The sequence below is a fragment of the Pipistrellus kuhlii genome, unplaced genomic scaffold (genome assembly GCF_014108245.1).
Source record: "Pipistrellus kuhlii isolate mPipKuh1 unplaced genomic scaffold, mPipKuh1.p scaffold_m20_p_2, whole genome shotgun sequence".
Lineage (NCBI taxonomy): Eukaryota > Metazoa > Chordata > Mammalia > Chiroptera > Vespertilionidae > Pipistrellus > Pipistrellus kuhlii.
Genome location: NW_023425515.1, coordinates 17,858,968 through 17,880,471, shown reverse-complemented (window position 1 = coordinate 17,880,471; position 21,504 = coordinate 17,858,968).

The window sequence follows — 21,504 nt, the reverse complement described above, 5'->3', positions numbered from 1 at the left end:
GCTTGTGTAAAACTAAAGCAAAAGCCAGACAAACCCAACTGAACTCGGTTTCTTCACAGATAGACTCTTTAACTTGTATCCAACTTAACACTAATTCTAGCCATGATTGAACACCAAAGGTTTTTTTTTTTTTTTTTTTTTTTTTATGTCCCATGCTACCATTTTTTGTTGTTGTCAGGAGAGACAGGCTGTCATTTTCCTTTAAAATAAATCATGTAACAACTGGCAGAAGTATGGGGTAAGGCTGTTCAAGCAGCATCTCACACCTAAGTGTGAAAGAAAATGGTCCTTGAAAGGTACACACAGCTTCACGTCCAGCCAAGATGTTTGCTGTTGTCATTGTAACAGAGTGGGTGGTTGCTTCCAGAAATGGAAGCGATTTTTAGAACTGTTTGCTATTCATTGAAGCATTTACGGTGTGCAAGAAGACTTGTTTGATTTGAACAGGTAGGCACTTGTCTTAACTATGAAGTGACACAAAGTCAATAACAAAGTAGAACTAATGATAATTTTACACTCTGACTTTTACCCAAATCAAAGCCTGGCATATTGGTTGACAGAATTATTTCCAATAATTTTGCACAGGTGAACACTTTGCACCTTCTCCCGGTTTACTGGAGATCTGTGAATGTCTTTCCTTGGCAATGCAAAATGGCATTTGGTGTGCAAAGCGAATTACTGAAACATGCTCTAGATACATTGCATAATGTGATGTTCAAGTGCCACTCTGATGTGATTTCCTTGTCTATAAAAAAAAAAAAAACTACCAAAAAAAAGTGCATTGTTCTGCTGATTATGCAAATGAGCAAAGACACAGGCTTTAGTTCCCCCTATTTTGTTTATTATGTGATGGTAGAAAAGATGTAGATTTAAAAAAAAAAAAAAAAGCCCAATGGCTTTTTGTTTCTAATTTTCTTTCTGTTCATGTCACTGTAAATTTCAATGTCATATTCCTGCATGTTGCTGCCCCTAATCTGACAGTGTCAGAGGATCTATCTTCATTTTCTCACTCGTTTCATAATCTAATCCTCAGCTCTAACATGCAATTAGTGCCCCCTTCGCCCCCTGCATACCAAGCAGGCCGACTGCTACAGCTCTCCCTGTGCAATCCGTTTAGCAAGGCTGCCCATAATGAATATGTACATTTAGAAGACCTCAGCGCAGAGGGTCACAGGCAATCAACCTTGAATTCAATTATGCGAGTCAAGGTTAATGACTCTCTGCAGTGGTCAGAGGCATTCAGAATCCTGCAGATTAAATCAGCCTGTCAGAGCTGACAATGTAGAAATGACCGAATTACTTGCGTGAGAAACAGGGAATCGTGCAAAGATAAAATGGTGTCAGTCCTCAACGAAGATTACATGGAGTTCTCTGTGGCAAATCAGATTGTAAATCTCCTCTGGACCTGCAGTATGATTAGTCTACATAAAGACGTTTCTAGATTGTAATAAGGAGCCACTAATAAGACCTCCTGAACTACACCCTCGCTAGATAACTTCGCTTTTTGCCTCATCATTAACATCGTTTGATGGTTCAGTGCGAAATTATTATTATTTTTAGTTATATTCATGAAGTGTACTCTGTGTGATCTGTGATAACACAACCCAACATTTAATTGGTAGAAAAAAATTAAATATTTATGCCACATTTTTATACTACATTTCCCCTTAGTTTTCTTTTAAGTCTTTGTCTTAATAATAACAGACCATCACTAGTAGGAAAAAAAAATGTCAAAAATAGGTTAAAAACAGCGTTGCTCATAAAAACATATATATTATTTTTTAAGACAAATATAAAGTCCAGGGATATTAAAACTTTGTTATAGTTTATTTTCAGAACAAACAAATATAAAATCTATTGGGATTTATTCCAGAGACTAACCAGCCTGTTGTGTGCTGAGATGTGCTATTTGCCAAATTCATGTGTGAGAAAAATTTTCCTCTTTCCTTCCACATTCTCTAGAGCAGAGTCACTGATGTTGACTCATTCCTAGGTGGAGAATCCCTGACCTGGGATTAATCTTCATTGCACATTTCTTGCACATTACAAAAAAAACATTCTTACATTTCTGCATTCCTCTAAATGATGATATGTTCTTTAAGTTAGGTTTCATTAAATTTCTGTGATTTTCAATAGTACATTATAGTGAATAAGAAAGTTATTCTTCCCTCATTTCCATTTTCTTTTCCTTTTTTAAAAAATTGTATCTGCATCTCCCTTTCTATATTAACATACTATGTGTCTATACCAGACACATAGTATGTTAATACTATGTTGATGCAAGATCAAGGATAAATTGTTTTAATCTAAAGAGCTCACAGTTAAGTGGAGAAAGAAGGATATAAGAAGCTGAGTAATACAATATGGTGAGTGGTACACTAGAGAAATATGTAAAATACATAGGCTCTGAGGATGGCAGGGATTCATGAGTGTTTATGGCAAGGTATGGAGGTGGTATACTAGGAGGTGGGGCTCAAGCAGCAAGAAAGACGTCACAGAGAAGGGAATATATGAGTTGAGCTTTGAAGGATAAATAGGAGTTTTCCAGGTACACTAGTGGAAAAATATTTACTAGTTCTAGAGAACAAAATGGGCAAACATTTAAGATGTGTTTGAGATGGTAGTAAGTCACATGGGCTGACCAGGATACATGGAGAGCAGCAGGAGACAAAGAGAGAGGTCACCTGGGGCCTCAAGTTCCTCATGCTCTCATGTTAGTACACTTCTTGGCAAATCTTGTCAGAAAGCAAGACCTTATGCAACCAAATCATATTCTTTTTTTCCCATTATTTTTTAAACACATCTGTTTAAAAAAAAAAAAATATATATATATATATATATATATATATATATATATAATTGATTTTTTACAGAGAAGAAGGGAGAGGGATAGAGAGTTAGAAACATCAATGAGAGAGAAACATCGATCAGCTGCCTCCTGCACACTCCCTAGTAGGTATGTGATCGCAACTAAGGCACATGCCCTTGACCGGAATCGAACTGGGACCCTTGAGTCTATAGGCCAATGCTCTATCCACTGAGCCAAATCTGTTGGGGCAACAAGTCTGGGTTTTTTATGTTGGACTTGCTAAAGTAAGCTTGTAGTTCTTGTTACTTTACATCCATAGAGAAGTATGATGAAGATCTGCTTCCCAGCTTCATATAGGGAGAGAGCAGATGGTTGGGGAGGAGGATCTGTGGTGTGGCTTCCTGTCTTCTCTTTGGGAACCTATGGCAGACCGGCCTCATGCCAACCAGAACACCAAGCCAAGTTCATGTGTTGAGCAAAGAGCTTTCTTGGTGTGTTTTAGTCCCCAAAGTGAATATATTATATGAACCTGGCATCCCACCATTTCCTACAACTGGAGGTGGCCTGTTTTTCCTGCTCTTCTTTTCTGCTCAGATATATCCTTAAGGTGTTGAGTTCTCATTCTTGGAGTGACCTTCCCAAGGCATAAAGCCAACTGTGAGCTTGCCCACTTCTGGTCACAGAGCACTAGCTGATAGGACATGAAGTTGGCTGATAACCAGTGCCTTTCAGCGTCTCTCTCTATCTATATCTATAGCTATATAGCTATAGCTATCTCTATCTCTATCTCTATCTCTATCTCTATCTCTATCTCTATCTCTATCTCTATCTCTATCTCTATCTTTATCTATATAATCTATATCTATATCTATCTATCTATCTATCTATCTATCTATCTATCTATCTATCTATCTATCTATCTACCTATCTATCTGCCTAGCGACCATTATGAGTGGACCACAGGATGACCAGACTACTGGCCAGTAGCTATGATGTGCAATGACCACCAGGGGACAGATGCTTAATGCAGGAACTGCCCCCTGGTGGTCAGTGCGCTCCCACAGCTAACCTTCCCCGGCAGGCCAACCTCCCGCAGCCCCTTTCCCTGGACTGGGTGAGATGGCCCTGATTGGCCCTGATCACTGGATAGGCAAGGGATCCCACCCATGAACGCATTTGTGCACTGGGGCTCCAGTTTCATATAATACTGGTTTGGTGGTGATTAACTCCTTTAGCTTTTTCTTATCTGTGATGCTCTTTATCTGACCTTTAATTCTAAATGATAGAGTAATTTTGATTGTAGGTCTTTACTATTCATCACTTTGAATATTTCTTGCCATTCTCTTCTGGCCTGCATAATTTCTGTTGAGAAATCAACTGACAGTCATATGGGCGCCCCCTTGTAGGTAACTAACTGCTTTTCTCTTGCTGCTTTAAAGATTTTCTCTTTGTCTTTAAACCTTGGCATTTTAATTATGATGTGTCTTGGTGTGGTCCCTTAGGGATCCTCTTGTTTGGGACTCTGTGCTTTCTGGACTTGTCAGTCTATTTCTTTTACCAGGTAGGGGAAGTTTTCTGTCATTATTTAAATATGTTTTCAATATATTTCTCTCTGTCTTCTTCTGGCACCCCCATAATGTGAATGTTGGTATACCTGAACTTGTCCCAGAGGTTTCTTACACTATTTTCGTATTTTTGGATTATTTTTTTTCTCTTCTGGTTGGGTGTTTTTTGCTTCCTCATATTTCAAATTGTTGATTTGATTCTCAGAATCTTCTACTCTACTGTTGAGTCCCTGTATATTATATTCTCTATTTCAGTCAGTGTGTGCAGTGTGTGCTTAATTTCTGACTGGTCCTTTTCCTTTTTTTTTTTTTTTTTTTTGGCATTCTCACTAAAATCCTTGAAAGTCTCATTAAGTCCCTTGGAGGTTTCTAGATTATTGAGCTCTGTATCCAGTAATTTGCTTCCTTCATTTCTTTCATTTGTGACATGTTTCTTTGTCTCCACATTTTGGCTGCTTCCCTGTGTCTGTTTCTATGTATTGGGTAGAGCTTCTATGTTTCCTTGAGTTGTCCTATAGGGCCCAGTGGCTTAGTCTCCCCAGTCACCTGAGCTGGGAGCTCTAGGTGCACCCTTTTGTGGGCTGTGAGCACAATATTGTTGTAGTTGAGACTTGATTGCTATTAGTGTAACTGGGAGGACTTGCCCTCCAGGCCAATTGGCTGTGAGGACCAGCTGTGAATACAGTGGGAGAGTTGCTGTGCAGGAGACACCCCTGTGATGCAGGACTTGCTTTAGTGGGGTTTTGGTGCTCACCAAATTTGTCCCTTGAATGTGTCACTTATGGATGGGTAGAGTTATAATCTGGTATGGTCTGACACTGACCACTGGGTACACTGGCTCTTGGGTCTCCAGGGAGGTGCAAAGTCAGCCATTTTCTGGGGCCAACATCAGCAGGAGCTACAGAGAGATCTGCAGATTCATCCTCTTTGTATTGGGTTTGGAAGTGCCCAGATGAGACCCAGCCTTGAAGCAAGACAGGCTGGTGCTAGTGCTGGGTCTTGGGCTTTTTATTGATGGGTTTGGAGCTCCCTGACCCAGCTTCAGCATGTTTGAGAGATTTTACCCTGAGAAAGGAAAGGCCATTCATATGCAAAAGCTGCTGCACACAGCTTGGATGGGGTTGTAAATTGGATGAGGTGGGGTCTTAGGGAATCACCAGGGTGGAGCAAACGGAAATGGCTGCCAGTCAGACCTGTGACCAGGAAGTCCCAGCATAGGAACAATGATCCCTGCAAGCACCTCAGTCTGGGAGAAAGCTGCTCTGAGTTGCTGCCCTGATGTTTCTCCTTGTATGTGTCTGTGTTCCCCAGAGGCTTGGTCTGCTGTTGGAGCTCAGAGGAAGCGGGACCTTGTAAGTTCAGTTTGTGGTGCTGGCCTTTTAAGAGGAACAGTGTAGTTTCCAGCAGCCTCTGTGTCACTAAGCCCCAATCCACACTGGTTTTTACAGCCTGTAGTTCTTACTGCCCATAGGGACTTCTTTTCCCAGTTCTGGGACTCTGGGCTGGGGGGGGTCTGGTGTGGGGCTGGGACCCTTGCTCCTCTGGGGGCCTCCATAGAGATGGTTTTCCTCCTGATTAAAAAAGAGGCACATGTGGGTGCCAGCCCTGCCTGTTCCATGCCTCTGCACCTCCTACCAGTCCCAGTGTGCTTTCTTTTTTACTTCCCTTGTTGTAGGACTTCCATTCAGCCAGCTTTCTGGTGGTTCTGGATGATGGTTGTTCTGTATTTTAGCTGTGATTTTGATATGGTTGTGGGAGACAGCAAGTACAGGCTTCCTCTCGGAGCCCAGGTTTCTCTTACTCAGTGATTTATAATGATGGTGGGGAGAAGGGAGGCTTGGAATTATGTGAGAAAACTTTTGTTTTTTGAATGTCTGGGAGGTGCTAGAGAAACTTTTGTCCTGTAATATATAGAATAGTCTTGCAACAAAATGAGGATCGTGTAACACCTGATTTCGATAGAGTAAACTTTCTCCTACATTAGAACATTCACACATTAAGTCACTCCAACTAGAAGGCTATTCCCCCAATCTCCTCATGGCTAGTAATTTTTCTTCTTGCAGGTGACAACTTTATATAATGTTGATGTTCACTACAATATTATTCACTATATAGTTCCCTTCTCACTGCTTCCATAGTACCTATTTGTAATACATGGCATGTATTAGGGATTATTTTCTTATTTATTGTTAGACTCTTAAATCCATGAGAGCAGGGATTTTTTTTTTTTAAATCCTCACCTGAGGACATTTTGTTCATTGATTTCAAAAAAGAGTGGGAGAGGGAGTAAGAAACATCAATGTGAGGGAGAAACATCGATTGGTTGCCTCATGCATGCACCCTCACCAGGAATCGAACCCACAACCTGAGTATGTGCCCTGACTTGAAATGGAACCAATTAGCCTTCAGTGTATGGCATGACACTTTAACCACTGAGCAACACTGGTGAGGGTGAGAGCAGGGACTTTTTACTGACTTTTTTCTTCTTCTATTTTTTATTTTTATTTATTTTTTTATTGTTTAAAGTATTACATATAGTAGTAACTATGTCTCCTTTTCCTCCCATTGACCTTCCCCTGGCCTCCCCTACCTTTCACATGTCCTCATCTCATCCTCCTGCCCCCCTCCCCCCTGCAGTGTCTTGTGTCCATTGGTTGTGCTTATATGCATGCATACAAGTTCTTTGGTTGATTTCTTCCCCTCCTCCCCAACACTCCCCAGCCTTCCCTCTGTAATTTGACAGTCTGTTCAGTGCTTTACTGCCTCTGTATCTATCTTTTTGTTCATCAGGTTATAACGTTCTTTAATTTCCATAAATGGTGAGATCATGTGGTATTTTTCTTCCATTGCCTGGCTTATTTCACTTAGCATATGCTTTCCAGAATCCATCTCTGTTACTGCAAATGGTAAGAATTCCTTCTTTTTTTATATAGCAGCATAGTATTCTGTTGTGTAGATGTACCACAGTTTTCTAATCCACTCATCTGCTGATGGGCACTTAGGCTGTTTCCAAATCTTAGCTATGGTGAATTGTGCTGCTATGAATATAGAGGTGCATATATTCTTTCTGATTGGTGTTTCTAGTTTCTTGGGATTTATTCCTAGAAGTGAGATTATTGAGTCAAATGGGAGTTCCATTTTTAGTTTTTTGAGGAAACTCTATACTGTTCTCCGCAGTGGCTTCACCAATCTGCATTCCCACCAGCAGAGCACGAGGGGTTCCTTTTTCTGTGTCCTCATCAGCACTTGTCATTAGCACACAGTGGGCACTCAGTAACTATTTGCTAAATGATTCTTCTGCTGTAGGAAGGGTTTTCAGATTTAGAAAATAAAAGGACACTCAGTTAAATTTGAGTTCAGATAAACAATGAGAAATGTAAAAATTATAAGGATGTTGTAAATATTGCATGGGGCATGCTTATATAAACAAATGATTCATTGGTTATGCAAAATTCAAATTGAGCTGGCATCCAGTATTTCATTTGGCAAACTATCAATAGCGTGAAGGCAGGCACCATATATTATTACACATCTTTCTGTTCTTTGCACTCTTAATTAGTGCACTTGCCTTGGTGAGGTGGCTCAGTTTGTTGGAGGATACACCAAAAAGTTGCAGATTGGATTCTGGCCAGGGCATATACTTATTTGTGGGTTTGATCCTCCACAGGGCTACATATGTTAGGCCACCAATTGGTCTTTCTCGCATCAATGTTTTTGTTTTTTCTCTCTCCCCCTCTTTCTAAAATCAATAAAAACACACATCCTCAGGTGGGAGTTAAAGAGAAAAAGGCAATATGTACTCAAATATGTGCTGATTTGATTTGACTGAAGTACATACCATTTTAATGTAACTGAATATTGAATCTCTTTATTAACAATTTATTAAATGAAATCCCATAGTAATACGTTTCCTTAAGATAAAACAACAGTGAAAAATACACTGAATGGCCAGATTATTATGATCTCTGAACACATGATGATCTGGCCACTCAGTGTATATCCTATACAATAAAAGGCTAATATGCAAATTGTCCCCTTAACCAGGAGTTCAATTAGCAGGTAGGCCAGCCAACTGCCCATGTCCCCACACGTCCCCTGACCAGGCTGGCTATGACCCCACCCATGCACGAATTCATGCACTGGGCCTCTAAAACACACACACACGCACACACACATACATTCTGAGTGGCCAAATTATTATGCATTCAGAGATCATAATAATCTGGCCACTCAGTGTATCTCTTCAATGAATCTTTTTGGTTTAGGTATGGGTATTGGAATTATTATACTTCCAGTGAAAATTTTCCCATTCCTTCAGTTAAAGCAAGGCCTATAATTCAATGTCATTTATGTCAACATGTAGTAGGTTTATTATTTCAATAAATGAATGCATACAAAAGGTCTATAATTCAAAACACTAATTATGGTATGAGATATTTTAACTGCTAATCCAAAACTAAGCTCCATAAATTGCCTTCACTTTAAATGAGCTTGATATTATTCATTGCACACTTTACTCTAGAAGCTTATTCTGAGTCATTTTTAGGAACTGTCCTTTAAACAGGATTCAACATTGGGCAGTGGCCAAGGAGCTGTCAGTGGTTATACTAAGGCTCTTCTCATTGAACTCAATCAGAATTCCAAGCAAGAAAACAAACGGTCTAGGGATGGTTTGTGAGCCACATAGCCCAGACATAACAGAAATAATATAAGGGCCATTGCTGGGCTCACAGTCCCAAGTTTGGCAGGTTCCCTCCATTCTTGGTACCCATACCATGGTGCCTGGGCTTCAGAGTTCTATCTTTTCTAAATCCTCCTTTCTTTTCTTTTGCAGGTGGATTGTCCCAGAGGAATCAGGAGTGTCTGGTGGGAGACCATAGCTTCAAGCTTGGAATATTGAAGGTGTTTTGCATGAGAAATCTAAGGTAAAGTGTGTGAATGTATTTGTCTACTTTTCTTCCAAGCACATATATAGTTGAAAGAACAAACATATACTGAGTAGAAGGATAAAAAAAAAGAAATAACAACAACAACAAAAAGAATGACATATGGCTAGTTGAGGAGATATGGGTTAAATTAAAGATTCTTTCTGATATATGTCAATAAAAAGATTTGGAGTTATATATTATTAAATATGCCAGAAATTATTAGCTTTGTCGTTGTCAATATCATTTTCATTAGACATTATTTGGAAGCATAAAAATTAAAGAAAGAATAGGATATGAAATTTAATCTGAATTTACCCAGACCTTTCAAACAAAAGGATACCTCTCTATTAAAAAACAAGGGTGTTTTTCTTAGTTGCTATTGTTAAGAACAGCTAGCACATCTGAAGACTTTTATATTCTTTACTCCATACAAATAGTATTTCCAGGTTTGTGCCTGTGTAATTGGCCAACATTGCTCGGAGAGAGCAGAGTGTAATCGCTATCAAGTTGTCTTCTGGCTGTACACTTTCTGCTTTTATGATTCCTTGCTGTAACTTTGTGTTTTTCTACTTTTTCCATACCTTTAATACTACTAGTATTTGCCAAAAATAATCTTCTCTCCCCTTATTCTTCCCCTGATCCTCCCAGGATTTCCATTTTCAAACAAGCCACCTGATTCTATTAAAAAGCAGACAATGAAACAAATGCTTCCAAGCCCAGACTATTCTGGGAGGTCTGGCCAACACGGATACCACGGGACTCACAGGAGACCCTCGTGATATACGGGTCACACGCCCAATTTAATTTTAGATTGTTTATGCTAAGTCAAGCCAGTCTTGAATTGACTATAATGTCCTATTATTATTCCCCCAGCTCCCTTCCTGATCAGTGGAGGTGATTGAGTTGGCTCGTTAAGTCTTTCCCAAATTGTGGTCTTCTTTCTGCTGCTGCTATGTGAATAAGCTGGGCCCTTTATGGAATTGTGCAATTTTATTTTAATGACAATGGATACTGGTTTTCTATTTGTGCTGGTCATATGAAATTACCTTTGTAAGTAAATTAAGAAGTGGTTTGATTTTAAAAATGAAGCAGCTAATATTACAAAATATAATATTGGGTACTATATGTTTCTATATATCTCTCTCCTTCTTAAGTGGGTACTCCCAAAGTAGTAAGGTAGTCCAATAATGACCTAAGTTTGAGAAACACTGGGTGAGTGTCCACTGATGGACTCATTCAGGCGACACTGCACAGATTTAGCCATGGAGCACCAACTGATCAGTCTCAAATGGTACTAGCAGAGCTGCACTTGCCAGAAGAAAGAAAGCAGTGGAATTTTCAGGATCCATTACTATATGAATTATGGATTAAATCAGGAAAGGTTCTGAGCTATAGATTGACATGATGCATCCTGTCAAAGGACCACTTATACGCTTGGAAGGTTCATTTATGATGTAACATGTCAAAAGCCCATTTATTAAAATCTCTATGCCCTGGATTGATGATATTGTCTTTTCTCAAAATATATTTTAGTCTTAAGTGAAGGGAAGAGGGAAGAAAAGACAGCTTTCTTTTTAAAGTGACAGATAGGAGAGTATTGCGATTGTCCAGGTAAGTGATGGTGAGCTGTGGCTACAAGGACGGTTTGGAGAAATACTAACAGGCAGAAATCAATGGGCTTTAGTCACTAACTGGGTTGTGTCTCAGTTTAAAGGCCTTTGAAAACGGGGCTTGACCTTGTTCATCCTTCTAGCTGCCCTCAGGGCCTGTAAGTGCATTTTGCACACCTTTGACCTTTTTACAAATAAAGGTTTTGAAAGGAAATGAGTACAGATCAGTTTCCTAAGGGCCTCCTCAGTGAATGCTGATGTAAAATAAAAATGCGCTTTACAAATTTAAAAAAACTGTAATTTTAAAATGCATATTGAATGTACAATGATATTGAAGATGACAAATTGGCAAATAGTTATAGTGAAATAAAAGTCATGAAATACAAAGAGATACCAATGTTAATTAAATGGCATAACAGACCGTGAAGCAAGTTCTGTATTGGGCTGATTCTTCTGGTAAATGGAAAAGATGTAGAGATACACTCATTCATTCATCTAGTCTATAAATATTTATTGAACACATTGATTATGGTTTTATGGATCCACAGCGCCAAGCGTAGAGGTGGCCAGAACAGGCCGTGGATACTGTATTTCAGAAGTAAATGCTCTGCTCAGGAACTGCTTGCTAAGTGGGATATTATTTATGGGTGCAGACAAATTAAAAACATAAATAACATTGCAGAGTCTAAATCTTTACAATAAACACAAATTATGAGTTTTGTATATGTAAAACACAATCTCCCAGTGGAAAAACACTTTACTGATAATTTATATTGTGGGGTAATTGGTAAAGTCAAAACTATTCCCTAATTCTGGTTACATTAATGGTACCCCATGCCCCCCAATAGCCAATCCAAATATGTTCAGAGATTAATTTGTGGGTAATAGAGTAGTGTATATTTGGTCAACTCTCATTCATTCATTTTTAGAAGGGTGACTTTGGCATTGCATTCATGTGTTTGACTCCAGTTTGATTCTTAGTCTATTTTTAGAAATAGCAACAAGCAAAGGGGTTGCCTCTGATCCTACTCAAACTTTCTCTGGGTGTGACCAATCTCAGGTGAATGGGAAAGCAGGAATCACTTGTTTTTGATGGCATAGACTAGGTAACAGGCAGGAGTTGCCTTCCCTTCTATCCTGATCCTTTCATGTTTACTTACCCCACCTTTTAAATCCATCCTCTACCTAGCAGCCAAAAATATATTTAAAAGAAATAACAAAACACAAATCACCTAAATTGAATCACCATTCTCTTGAAACTTTATAATGTATTTGAAGCAAATCCTGATTCTACCATAGCCAGTCCTACTTAGCCTGTCTATTTTTGTTCATTGTATCTCAGCCATGTTGGTCTTTATTCCGTTCCTCATATTCCCTATTAAGGTGACCAGACATCCCGTTTTTGGCGGGACAGTCCCGATTTTTAACAATTTGTCCCGTGTTCCGCGGTGTTTTAAAAAAGTCCTAAATTTTGGAAGAATGCACGACAAGCTAGGGAACGGTGGGAGAACAGGAAGGGAATATATGGTTTTCTGTGGCCATGTGGCTATTTAGCCAAGATATGAGTTTTATATTATTTTGTTAATTTTATAATGTTAAACTTTAATAACAAATAATTGTTGAGAACTAATTATTGAGAACTGCTTATCAAAGTTTGCAACAACAAAAACATTTTGTAACTGTCTCTTAGACAGTACACATCGTACTGCGTACTAGTAAGCAAGTTAAATTAGTGTCATTACAAATCAGCTATTCAGATAATTTAGGTAAGTTATTTATTTATTTATTTCAAAAATACAAAATTTTCTTGAATTTAGCAGACAGTACTCGTATTATTTATATTTTATAGTGGCAGCAAAAAGTCTAGCACCGGCCTTGAAAGTGACACTTACGACTTACTTTACAATCAAGTGTTAAGACTTTGAAAGCCATTTTATGTGTGAAATATAATTTAACAAATTCTTGTGAAAAATTTCATGACCTTTTAAACAATGACAGCAATCTACTAAAAAAAAAAATTCACTCAAATGAGAAATATGCCAAAGAATAAAATAATACTATACATATTTTTATTTATTATATTTGTAAATTATACTTATGTTGAAATTTAAAAAAATGTATTACAATACTATTTTTGCATTCTATGAAAATTTTTGTTGCTCCATATAGACCAAATTTTTAATCAAGAACCGCCCCCCCTTGCTTATGTTCCTTCTGCAGTGACTCCCCACCCCCAACCCCTAGCTTGAGATCTGGTGAGACCCTAGTGATCCTTCAGGTCTCAGTTAGGGAGGCCTTACCTGACCACCCAAGATGGAATAGACTACCTCCTTTTACCCATAGCTAATATCACTCATAGCATTCTATACTTACTCTTCATAACACTTATGATTTGTTAACATGCCTTTGTTTGTTTGTTTATTATCTGTCTCTAGTCTAAAGTCTATAAGAGCAATTTACATACCTCTTTTGTTGGCCATTGAATAATTAGCCCAGAGTGTATATCTGGCACATAAAAGATAATCAACAAATATTTGTTGAAAATGTTGACTGTAAACATCTGTTCATTTAAATTCAATAAGCCCATTTTTTTTGTTGTTGTTGTTGTTGAGGAGCAAACTTCAGGTAAGGCTTACAGAGTGGTATCTCTGTGGACAAAGGAATTGTGAAAGTTGAGGTTATGGTTTGTGGTCAGAGAAGGTATTTTGTCTGCACCCCTGAAATTATGCCATGCGGTGAGGTCAATGGGGTCTAGACAGTGGGTGGTCTTTGGCTGTGGCATTTTTCTTTGTGATTTTATAATGGTTGGGAGAAAGTCTTAGTGCTTAGAATCAGAATCTCCCGTAGTAAAGGCACATGGCCTTGTTTGTTCCCAATATGTACTGTCTGTATGAGCCATCTGTTTTTAGCTGGAACTCTGGCTGATACTTGCTATGAACATGTGGTGCAAAATTAGTGTGAATAGTAGTCTAATGAAGAGCTCAAAGCAGACTGATTTTAGTTTAAACCTTGTGCCAGAACATGATAAAGAATCTTTGTAATTTCCATGTGGTCCAGCCTACCTTCCTTCTTTGAAGGGCTCCAGGGAAGTTTTGGGGTTTTCTTTGTTGTGGTTCCCTGGATTCCTATTTAGCCTTAAAGTTTGGGGAGTCCCATCTTATTATCAGAGCTCAAAGCAGGCAGAAGATAAAAACAGTAGAGAGAAAACCCTAGAAATGGAAACATTAAGAGACAGACTTCCACAAATGGTATGCAGTTCAATCCCTATAAAAATTCCAATGGAATTTTTCGACATAAATAGAACAAACAATCCTTTTGTATGGAATCACAAAAGACACTAAATAGCCCAAGTAATTCTGAGATAGAAGAACAAGCTGAAAGCATTGTGCTCCTAATTTCAAACTATATTACAAAGACATAGTAGTTAAAAGAATATGGTATTGGCATAAAACATGAACAAATGGAACAGAATAGAGAGCTCAGCAACAAACCAATATATGATCAATTAATTTATAGCAAAGGAACAAGGTATATACATTTGATAAAAGGACAATCTCTTCAATAAATAGTATTGGGAAAACTGGGCAGCGACATACAAAAGAATGAAATTGGGCCACTATCTTATTACACCCAAATTAACTAAAAATGGATTAAAAACTTGAATGTAAGCCCTGAAACCATAAAACTTCTAAATAAAACATAGGCAGTAAGCTCCATGACATAGGTCTTGGCAATGATTTCTGAATCTGATACCAAAAACAAAGGCAAGAAAAGTCAAAAGAAACAAGTGATACTTTTGCACAGCAAATAAAACCATCAACAAAATGAAAAGGCAAAAAAACTGAATGGGCGGAAATAATTACAAATCATGTCTGATAAGGAGCTACCACTCAATAGCAAAAAAAAAAAAAAAAAAAAAAAAATCATATAGGAAATGAGCAAAAGATCTGAACAGACATTTTTTTTTTTTCTAAGTAAGACATAAAGCTAGCCAACAGGTATAAGATGCTCAGCATCATTATCATCAAAAAATGCAAATCAAAACCATTAGATATCGCCTCATACCTGTTAGAATGGCTATCATAAAATAGACAAATAACAAATGTTATTACCATAAAAAATTAAATGCAGTAATAGCATTTAACCTCTTCACACATTCCATTGAATGCTTTATTTTCTAATACCAGGATCCCAAAGTACCCTTGATCTTAATTAATGGGTTTTTTTCTGCGTGGTAGAATTGGGGATGAGCCTAGGGAAACCCGCGCTCCCATTAGAAGTTGAGACTTTGCCACACCATGAACTGTCTGGTCATAATTCCAAAAGGGGCCATATGTGTGTATTTTGCATTTGGATAGATACTCTTCATCTGTTATGGACTTGATGTTTGTGCCCCATCCCCTTAAAATTCACACGTCAAAGCCCTAAATGCTCAATGTGATAGTATTAGGAGATTGGGCCTTTGGAAGGTAATTAGGTTTAGATGAGGTCACAAAAGTCAAGCCCTCCTGAATGAGATAAGCCCTTATGGGAGTCACAAAAGGTCTCTGACTCTCTCCCCACCCCTCCACCATGTGAAGATAAAATGAGAAGTTGGAAGTCTACAACCTAGAAAAGGGCTCTCAGCAGAACCCATCCATGCTGGCACACTGACCTTGGACTTCCAGGCTTCAAAACTGTGAGAAATAAATTTCTGTTTCTTAATGAACCACCCAGTATATTGTACTTCGCTAAAGCAACCAGAATTAAGACATCCTCTTTGGCCCTCTCTTACCCACTCCTGGAGCTAATATTTTGGTTGGAAAATTCTTATTAATATTTCAGTCCTGGCTAAGAAGCCACCTCATTGAATTCAAGCACTTACAAGGGTGCCCCATCCATTATCTCTTTAGTCTATAATATTTCAGTGTTCTCAAGCCCCACCTTCCTACAGCCAGCACTGTGACTCTTTTCCTGAGAGTACTTTTTTGGGATCAGAACCTGCTCTGCCCACACACAAGACAGGTAAAAAACACTGGGGAGTTAATGCCCACCCTGGGAGCAGCCCTCAAAAAATGCCCGATAGGATTTAATGTATGAATTATCCCAGCTCTCTCACCCCCTTAGTGGGATGACATTGAGGTGCATGTTCAACACTGGTATGTTCAACATCTCAGCAGAGTTAAACGCTTATCTACACACAAGGGTAAACTAACTGATAATGCATCATTTTTTAGGCCACCTTCTCCCCCAGTCTAACTTTCCTACTACACCGTCAGTGTTTACTGAGAGCCCCTCATAAATCCCTTTCTAAACAAACAAATGAATAAAAACAACAAAAAAATAAACCACCTCCTTGTGAAGCCTTTTTAATCAGTCACTCCTCACTTCCCTCTTGTGCTTCTAATCATCACAACATCAAATGTTGGCTGACTTGTCTGTCTCTCACACTGAATTGTGAACTCTGTTGATGAGAGGACTGACTGTTATTTACCTATATGGCATCATCACTGTGCTGGGCACATAGTAGGCATTCATTGTTAAATGAACAGAAAACCACAAGCTTCTTGAGACAATAACTTGAGTGGTATCTCGTCTGATTCTACAGCAAATATCGTTGGTTCCCTACCCATATCCCCTTGACCATCTGCTCTTCTCCTCTTACTGTGTTCAATGACCTGAACCTGTGACTCTACTTTGAAAGTCTATCATTGGACTATGGAAAGTGTCTTAATTTATAGCTCAGCCCTAGGGACTCACTTGTGGGGAAGCAAATGGGTCCATGTGACTTCTGCTTCTGTGAATTTAGAGGTCCTGGTTCCAAGAAGGAGATGCTTCCTTCATGAGTCACAGTAAGAAATCCATTTATAATAAAGGTGTGACTTCCACCTGGTCATTCAAGGCTCCCGGTGAGAGTAGAAAAGAAAGGAGGTACCATATTGGCAGGGATAATTAATCCCAAACATCATGAAGATATAGGGTTGCTACTACATAATGCGTAGAGATTTAAGGTTCCACTGGGCTTTGTCTTGGTGCTCCCATGGTTATTTTGAATTGTGAATGAGCAATTACAGCAACCACAGCCTGATATGAGAATCGTGACTGGGCTCAGATCCCTCAGGGATAAAGGTCTAGTTCATCACACCAGGCAGGCTGCCTAGACTAGCAGCAATGTAGGCGATGATAAGGGAAACCTAGAGTGGGTGTTACAGGAATGAGATAATGAATACCAGCTATGAACTTGAGATTAATTGCAGCAGTGGGCTTTTACTCATTCCTCTAACCCTCCCTCCTCTCGTAAGTTTTTCCCAGAAATTTTGACCACCCATCATTTTGAAGAAACTATAACAGTATGAGGTGAAACATAAAGTGAGATGTAACTGGATGTAGGCAATTACATCACTTTCTTTACCATTTCTGTGTGCTTCTATTCTGGTTCAGTATGCTTTTGCCTCCTATGATCCTTGTCTAGGGCTTTCCCTCTGGAACCTGCATGCAAGGTGTGGGAGCATCTTTTCCTTCAAGTATAGAGAGCTAAAGTGCCCCTTGGAATAGCCTTAGCCAATGACTTTAAAGGATAGCAGTTTGGGAGCCCAAATCCTATTCCTCAGGTCAGGACTCTGACACACAATCTGAGCTCCAGAGTTTTCCTTCACAATAAAGCTTTCTGTCAGAGAACTTGACTACTAGAATCTCCCTTTGCTGTTGTTTCCCCCATTCCCTTACTTGATTGTTCTGGGATAATGTCTCCATATGAATCTTCATCCTTCATTCTGCTTTCAGAGAGCCCAACATAAGACAGGTTCTTCTCTCCTTGTCCAACTTTTCATAAAATACATTATGATTGGGTTGCGGTTTTTTTTTGTTGTTGTTTTTTTTCAATGACTGCAGAAGTGCCTGGATGCAGAACACTGAGGGGGACAGCTCTTTTTTGAAAGATGATTCTGCCAAGTCTCTTGCATTTCTACACGTCTTACAACAGAGACATTGATTGCCTTTTGTTCCAGACTTTGAAAACTTTGGAAGATAGCAAAGGTCCAGCATGCTTACCACTCCACATAAAAGATACATGTTCCCTAAGGTCAGGATTCCTTTCTGATAATGTATGTGCAGGCATCTTTGGGGATCCACCCACATTGCCCTGGGGAATTTGGGGGCAAGAGGAATTGATGCAAATATGCTGATGGTCATGGTATTTGTTGTGCTCTGAGTATAGTCTTTTGTCTCTGACCCAGAAGCCTTGAAAATTCTGCCAGCATCTATGAAACTGAGGCAGGCTAGTTTCTTACCTTGAAAATAGGGTAAAATCTTCAATTCTTCACTGTTCTTGATACTCTTCTGCTTAGGAATGGCCAGTGGTTCTTCCCCTTTTTTGCTACTTATTTATTTGCCAAATCTGCCAAAACAGGCTTTTCTAACTGACTCATTGGATGTGGCCCCATCTCCCTCAGGTCTCGTCTGTTGGTATCTACTGAGTGGCCATATGTCATTTTGATCTTCATTCACAACAATGACACCCCATACAACTAAAAAGCACTTCCCCAGAAATGCTCTGCCTCAGACACCCAGGCTTTCTTGGTTGACTGAATGTTAAATAACCCCAACTCTTCTTTGAGATCCTGAGGTTCCTGTTGTCTGGGCCTCCCTTCAGCCTACCCTATAGTCTGCTGCCTTAGGCTAAAGGTCCTACCCAGATCAGAATACCTCCTTCACACATTTCCCCATTTTTGATCCTTTATATGAAAGCCTAAGTTTTCAAATAGAATTTGAGTTGTTCATTTACATGTTAAAATGAGCCCAGAGGACTTCATAAATTGGCATGTTATTATTTCAAGTGACAGAGAAAATAACACTGAGAAGTTAAACCCAAAGTTTCTTGACAGCTCATTTGTGAAATCAGAAAATCCTATTTTTTTAAAGTTTCAATTTCTATTTTACTTACTGTCAAAGTAGTGATTTTGTTTTTATTACCGCCCAAAAAGCCCATTATCTCTTTCATCACATGAGACTGCCCAAAATAACATGTCTCACTTAGAGAGAGACAACTCAAAAAAAAAAAAAAAAAAGAAGGGTTGTGGTTTTGTTATGGAATGTCTCAGGGTTTGATTGGTACAAAGGAACTTGGAAAATCTGCATTCTGGAGACTTAAAATCTGGTGAAGATTTTATTTTAGGATTTAATACTTACATAGTTTTGAGCAACATATGCAATTCCGTGGGAAAATTGTGGGTTATGAACAAGCCCCATTTTTTTATTTACTGATCTTGAGCATTTAAGTTCACCAAGCCTCTGTTTGTTTGACTGTAAAGTAGAAGCAATAATAACAGTAGCCCCAAAGGGCTGTTAGGAGGATCAAATGAAATGATGCATTTATATGCACGATAAAGCATTATGCAAAGCTGAGCATGCTGTCTGACACAGAAGAGGAATTTAATAAATGTTTGTGGAATGAAGGAAGAAGATGTTATTTAGCAACTGCAAATAGACTCAGATCCTTTAAAGGAGATGATTTTGAACCCCGATAAAGATGAAGTGATTTTTCACAAAATGTAATTCATTGAACTTATTTTCCTGGATCCAAACTTTGTTTAGGATTTTATGACACCAACGATGGTTGACTAGGAAACTAATTGTTCTTCACGACATTAGCTTCGAAAGTTTAGGAATTTAGCCTCTACTCTATGATTAAATAAAAGATCCCTACTCAACCTAATGTTTTCACATGATACTTTATGCAGGTTGATAAGATCTGTGAGTTTTTTTCAACAAGGGTATAAAGCAGTACTTTTATTTGCCCTGACATCACTTATCTCTAAGAATTTATCAATGAGTAACCACAAGAAGAAGAATTTTGACAGCTATTGTTTTTCTAAAGCAGGACGAGCTGAAATATGGTAACAAATGTTTAATTTTGGAGTGTAAGTTCATATGTAATGACTTAGATTGATCCTAGCTGCCTTAGACAAGGCCTTGGAGTTTCATAGCTATTGGTCTTTAGTGGGAGCTGCATCTTCTTATCTCTCATTTTTTTTGTCTTTGAAAGATTCTGATTCTGAGTGCTTAAAGAGTGAGTAATTAGTTTATTGAACAGATGAATACAATAAGATGTTATTGGAATGAGTTGATTATCTAAATGAGACAACAGTCAATCAATGCTGACTTTTAATTGGTTCAGTGAGTTTATTAAAGTTTTTATCTTATAACAATAACTCACAAATTGGATTTTGTCATTCTACAATATTTTGGCAAAAGAGCTTCCCTTAAGTTTCATAAATGATTTATTTTTTACTCATCTATTGGTACATTTATTGAACATAAACTGAGTGCAAATGATCATGTAAAAATTTACATTAACTCATTAATATATTGAATATATGATCACAAATGGAGGAATTTGTTGGGAAAGTTAGATTTTTTTAAAAAAAAGATGTCATAAACTTCTTTTCTTTTGGAAGTTTAAATTTTACTTGAGCATGTTTGAATGAGAAAGAAAGAGAAGATATAGCATATTCCAAAGAACTCCAATAAATAATTTCCCTCCTTTTTTCAATCTAGTTTTCCTTCCTGATACATTCATTCCATAATCATTGATAAGAGTAAAAGGAAAGAGATGAAAAACTATGTGAACAACCAACTTCTGTCTCTCAGCACTCTCAACGGATGCTAATAATTTAGAATCTCAGTTTTATTTACTAAAGATCACCTAGAATTACCAATAATCAGCAGTTGAACCAATAGAAGGTTAAATTTTAGTTCTGATTTCTCAAAAATTTTTTTCTGCTTGCTTTCAAACCAGGCATTTTACATTCATGGGAAAGGAAAAACTAATAAGATGGTAATTTGGCCCTCACTGTTGAAAGATGGGTTTAGGTATATGGGATTATTATTTTTTTTAAGGTTCCAGATTTACATGGTTCCTTCTGGTTCTGGAGCAGAAGGTCCAGCAAACTGCAAAGATCCTCAGATTCACTGCTCCAGGTGAACTCAAAGCTCACCAATATGGAGCCAGTAATGCTGCAGAATAGAAGGAAGGGGGCAGAAATTGTGAGGAAGGATGAAAGAAAAAAATGGTGCTTGTGTAAGGTCACCTTGAATACATCTGAAGCCAGCACAGATCCAAGGCCATGAGCTATGTCCCCAGGCAAACTATCACACTCCCTAACAGAGCCTCCAAGGGGATGCTTTCCTTTATAGAGTCAGAGCACAAAGAAGTAGGAAGTGAGCATATACTCCACAATTTTTTTTTTTTTTTTACGTCTTTGTATCTTTGTTCACCTTTCCAACAGGGCAAAGAAACAACTTGAATAAATTTTCATCTATGAAAATTCCATGGTCCATCAAGCTAAATATTTATTACTGATCCACTCAAGGACTGAATATTCCAGTCATTGTTCTAGACCACATGTGTCAAACACAAGGCCCGCGGGCCAAATCCGTCCCACCAGGCCTTGCAATGTGGCCCGCACCGCGCTGTCATCACTGCACTCCGCTGCGTTTCCATCACAATGACAGTTTATGACTGTTCAGTAAACCATTCGACCCGCGATTTAGGCTGGATTTTAGATTTTGGCCCCTTCTCTGATTGAGTTCGACACCTCTATTCTAGACTCTAG